This window comes from Gymnoscopelus braueri (assembly GCF_963280865.1).
Source record: "Gymnoscopelus braueri genome assembly, chromosome: 17".
In the NCBI taxonomy this organism is placed as follows: Eukaryota; Metazoa; Chordata; class Actinopteri; order Myctophiformes; family Myctophidae; genus Gymnoscopelus; species Gymnoscopelus braueri.
In genome coordinates this window covers 26,414,372-26,420,392 of record NC_137617.1, presented here as the reverse complement: position 1 = coordinate 26,420,392, position 6,021 = coordinate 26,414,372, and positions in this window count along the sequence as shown.

The following is a 6,021-nucleotide window of genomic DNA, read 5'->3' as shown; positions in this document are numbered from 1 at the left end:
ATGATGGTCCCCTGGACTCCAACACCCGTGTGCTTAACTCTTCTGTGGCCATGCCTGATGCAGGATTGCACAGAGCCTGCAAAAACGCCTTTGTCACTTTAAATCCTTGCTGTGTCTCAGTCGATGACATCATTGTCTGAGAACACATTACATCACCTCTAGCCAGGCTCTCGCTCTTAAAGACAGCACAGCCTTATGTTTACCGATGCTTGCTCACAGTCCTACCTTATCTGTTTAGCATGTATGATATCACAATCGCTGGCCATATATCAATATCAGTATTTGTACAAATCAAATCACACGCAAAGGCTTGAATAAATTCCTATTCAGTGAATGTAATTAGCATGCATGCCAGCACCCACACATGTAGACAATTCTGCAAATGCATTATAAGCTACTAACCAACTATATCAATGGCCTTATCATGAAATACTGTACAGAATCTTGCATCAGAATTATTTATAATAATTATCATGCCATGCTTTCCCTACTGTGCAGGGCACATGAGAGGAAATTATTCTAAATCCTAAATGGAACACAATTTTTAATATTATTATTAATAAATGAGAACATTGAATATTAAGAAAATAACTTTGAATAATATCATTGCTGCAGGAAATGTATTTGGGGGAAAAGAATATTACTGGTATATTTTCAGCAGTTTTAATCACCTTTTCTCACCATTTTAGCCTATTATTCTACTCTTAAAATTGTGCACATTCAGCCCTAAAGCTACAGCCCCTCTAACCTTAACCCTGGCACAGGCCCACATTTACTTGGCATGTCTACACATTGTAGATAATTATGGCCAGTTTGTGCATTAGCAGGCCTATATAGAAAATGTGCTTGTGGTAACATTTATTCAAAAAATATATTTCCACTAATTAGCCTGGCTAGTGAATCCGGGGCTTTTTAGACCACATTGAACCACAGTGTTGAGAATTAAATGTCAGTGTGCACTTGTCTCTCTCATACTCATACTGGTGTATAATTAATCAGGTGTTTGATTGGCCTGTGTGTGTGTGTGTGTGTGTGTGTGTGTGTGTGTGTGTGTGTGTGTGTGTGTGTGTGTGTGTGTGTGTGTGTGTGTGTGTGTGTGTGTGTGTGTGTGTGTGTGTGTGTGTGTGTGTGTGTGTGTGTGTGTGTGTGTGTTTGCGTGTGCCCGCGCGCTTAAATCCCAGTGAGATGCGGAGAATTCTGAGAGAATGTTTCTTTAAGAACCATTACCTTCCAATCCGACAGAGAGGGGGGGTGGGGGGTCTGTGGTGGTAAGGTGGTGTAGCGTCGCTCCCCGCGTTTCCCCCTTAACGCCGTTTATACATGTGGAAACGACATGAGAAAGAAGGGAAAAATAAAAAATATAACATTAAAATCTGAGTGTCGATGGGTGGACGCCGCCGACGAGGCACCGATCCAAGGAGATGATGGACCTAATAATAAGGAATATTTAACGTCAAATATGGACAATATGGGCTCCGCGCAACGATGACTGTGGTAAGGATGGAACTTCAACACCGCCCCGTTTGCCTTGCAACCCAATTTCCATTGCATGGAATCAGAAACGACGAAAATGCATGGATTTAACGGAAGGGAAAGGGTTTTGCAAAATTTAACATGGAAGTAGAAACGCGTGCGTGCTTGCGTGTACGCGTGCGTGCGAGCGCGCGCGTGCGAGTTTGAGTGTGAGATCACCAAATAGCAGTTGTGTTGCCAAGGATGGGGAGGAAGGGGTGTAGTAGTAGGCTAATAGCCTACTGTACGGTTTGTGTGATATGGAAGGTAAATAGACGACATTAAATAGACGAATAGACGATGCAACGCTTATTGGTGTAAAAGGCTACTGTATGTCAAACACTGACAGGTGCGTTAGCAACATCATTTAGGGCGCGCACGCTCGCTCCCGTTTTGGTTTGCATACAGTTTGTTATACAGTAGGTGAGGTGATACCTGACCAGAGAGAGACTAAGGCATAGCCTACCGTGCATGCTTATTAACCACTTAAACCATTGAGACCTGAAGCCGATTCTACATGTCTCCTATAAATCCCAGCAGTTTTCTGAAAAACCTATGTTTCTATATCAGTGGTTCTCAATCTTCTTCATGTCAAGAACCCCCAAAATGATATGTATTTGGCCGCGGACCCCCATCAAAATATTTTTGTTCCAGGGACCCCCCAGAAGCAAAGATTTGAGTTAAAAATGTTCGCCTTAAAAATATATATATTCAAAGATTTGCACACATTTTCACGATTTTTCAAAAATAGCAGATCTACAAGCTCATAGCGCGGCACTCGGTGCCGCGCTATGAGCTTGTATATCTGCTATTTTTGAATAGCCAAAGTATAAAATAATGCTTTTTTAGCTCAAATCTACAAATGACACAGTTCCAGGTCTTAAAGGGTTAAACCCCATGTATGGGTAACCGGAGTCCACCCAGGGCTCAATACTAGTGTCTTTTCTGTTTTCTTTTATCGTGGGGAAAGCTTTTAGCTGAAAATAGCCGAGTTGCATCTCCTTGTGAGCTTGTCGATCTGCTATTTTCAGCTACAGCTTTCCCCCACAATACCGATGCTGGGGTTTAAGTGGTTAATCTCTTAATACATAAATCATTGTCATATACTTTTGTCTATAATATAGTCACCTCCTGTTCCTGGATGCTGTCATCATGACCATGATGTTAATTTGTTGTGGTTTTTGTGATACAGCAAGCAGGCCCGTTCCAAGAAAATGTGTGCTATGCATTTTTGGGGCCATTCTTTTGGCTCTCCATCTCCAAAATCTCTTAATTGAATTGACTATCCAAGGCATTTAGGCTACATTATAGCATTCCACCTGACCAGTCCTCTGTTGCTTTATGATATAGCTAATACACACACAAGGCTACATCTTAACATCTAGACTTATAGGCCTATTTACAACACCAACATGATTATGCCTAGCTTTTCACAAGCAGAATGTTTCTTCTCTCTCTCTCTCTGTCTCTCTGTAGTCTCTCTCTCTCTCCCCCCCCTCCCTGTGTAGTGTGTCTCTCTCTCTCTCCCCCCCCTCCCTGTGTAGTGTGTCTCTCTCTCCCCCCTGTGTGTGTGTGTGTGTGTGTGTGTGTGTGTGTGTGTGTGTGTGTGTGTGTGTGTGTGTGTGTGTGTGTGTGTGTGTCCGCGCGCGCGTGCGTCTGTGCAAGTGTGCATGTCTTCCATCGAATGGTCTTCCTCCATACATTGAGGAATGGGGGAGAGCCAGTCGATCTATCATCTCGACAGCCGCGAAACATTTCCTCTTCCGCTTTGCCATTATATTATAACGTGATAGAATACAACAAATGCATGCTTTAGGACACCGTCGTCTCTGTCACACAGTTGTTGCCGACAATCAGTTATCGATTCCAATGATGCGTTTCGTGCGTGGAGTCGAGGCAGCAGTTAGCCCATGGTTGGCATTATAAGGCGTTCGTTCATTATCAGCCACTATAGCGCGCTCTGTCATTAACATGCTGGGAATTCTGCCGTCATCCATGAAACGGTCGCTCTGAAGATGTCGGCAATGGAAGGTAAACCGAATGTCAAATAAATGCTTTGAAGACCTACTGTAGGCTATTTCTCTCATTGTCGGCAGTTAGTGGTGGGAGCCTGCATCCACTCTCCCCCACCCACCCCATCATCCCCATGTCTGCCCCCCCTCTCTCACTGTGTGTGTGTGTGTGTGTGTGTGTGTGTGTGTGTGTGTGAATCATTAACTGGATTCAACATACTCACTCTTGTTTGTAGATGGCTGATCTTTTAGAAAACTGATACATACAGTAATTGGGGTCATCATATCCTAATTGGTAGCCTATAACATTGGTTCTCAAAGTGGGGTCTGGGGACCCCCCAGGGGTCCTTGGGGGGGGTACCAGGAGCTCCCCAGCGAAATTAGTTAATATAGCATCCCATATTTTATACTTTGGCTATTCAAAAATAGCAGATATACAAGCTCATAGGAGCTTGTAGATATGCTATTTTTGAAAAATCCCTGGCATCAAATATTTTTGAGATGGGGGTCCGCAGCCAAATACATATCATTTTGGAAAGAGTTTGACAACCACTGGCCTATAATACATACCAGAGAGCTAGCTCACCTACAGTGCTAGCACTGTGTGTGTGTGTGTGTGTGAGTGAGTGAGTGAGTGCCATTGGTTGATGTTGACACTGATAATGTGGGTGATGATGTAAATGAACACACACACACACACACACACACACACACACACACACACACACACACACACACACACACACACACACACACACACACACACACACACACAGACACGCCATGTAACCTGGCCTTATTTTACACATTTCTTAGTGAAGTAACAGCCCACATGATAGACATGACGGCCAACTAGTTCAAAAGAATATGGCCTTTGCTTCAGCTCATATGCTATTATTTCCATCACAGTGAGTGAGTGAGAATGTCAAAGGTTTCCAAACTGTCTTTACCCAGAGCAGTCACAATGTGAATGTTATGTCCTGACTCCTGCCCTTCTTGTTTTATTTCCCTTAAGACTTAAGTTGTGCATAATGTTATATTACATTGTAAGGCTTGCCTGGTCTATAGTAGGACACTATCCATCCACGCCATTTATCATTTTGCAGACCATCAGACAGAGCTCTCTCTCTCTCTCTCTCTCTCTCTCTCTCTCTCTCTCTCTCTCTCTCTCTCTCGGCCACGCACGCACGCACACACTCACGCACGGGCGCACGCACAGGCACACACACACACACACACACACACACACACACACACACACACACACACACACACACACACACACACACACACACACACACACACACACACACACACAGGTCCTCAAGCCCAGTGACCTCATAGCAAACTCTTGTGTCCGGGAATGCAAGCTGCAGTGTTGAGCTTTGTTCGTGCTGAATATGGGCTGAAGCAGCCAATGTACACAGTTAAATCTGGAGAGTTAGTTAAGTCTGAGAGTGTAAAAATGTACCCGTTGGCTGTGCACCTTTCAGCCCAGCTAAATTTAGGTTACACCTCACGCTTACACATCATCTAAAGAAGAGGGAGCTTTCTAAGGGAATAGCTGCGAATGCGATGCTAAAATTAAGTTAGTACACACAAATGTTGAATACTTTGTGGCAGACCATTGCTTTGCAGTACTCTGTGTTGTTACAGCATATCACTGGGCCTTGTACATTTCCTGTTTCCTGTGCCTCCTGACATGTCTAATAAAGCAGTGGTTCTCAAACTTTTTCATGTCAAGGACCCTCAAAATGATATATATTTAGCCGCGGAGCCCCATCTTAAAATATGTTGTGCCAGGGACCCCCGGAATGGAAGATTTTTGTTAAAAAATCCAAAATTATTCAAAATCTTTCAAACATTGTTGAGATTTTTCAAATGATTTCATAAATAGCAGATCTACAAGATAATAGCGTGGCACTCGGTGCCGTGCTATGAGCTTGTATATCTGCTATTTTTTTTATAGCCAAAGTATAAAATATGGTTAAAGGTTGAAATGATTCTGATGCTATAGTAACACATTTTGCTGGGGGACCCCTTGGTACACCCTCAAGGACCCACTTTGAGAACCAATGTAATAAAGTGCTGCTGAAACTGAATGATTTTATATCATGTTTGTGAATAATTCACAGTTTAGCTAGTCTTTATAGCGGAATTATTTTAAAGTAAGCTATAGCAATGCTGTGCGATTTTAAACACTTAAACCCATGTATAATTTGTGGACAAGGGTCCTCCAGGGTTCTATTCTTGGCCCCCTCCTTTTTTCCCTCCACACCAAATCTCTTCGGCAAAAATAGCCAACCTACAAGCGCACAACACGTTCCATTGCGACGCATTGTAAGCTTGTAGCAGGTTGGCTATTTTCGCTAATTGTTTGCCTATTATGACATTCGGAAGAAAGCTAGGGTTCCAGACATATAAGTGAAAATGCTTTGCTTATACGAACATATAGGCCTACTACTGAATGAACATTAAATCACTGGACCTGGATCCA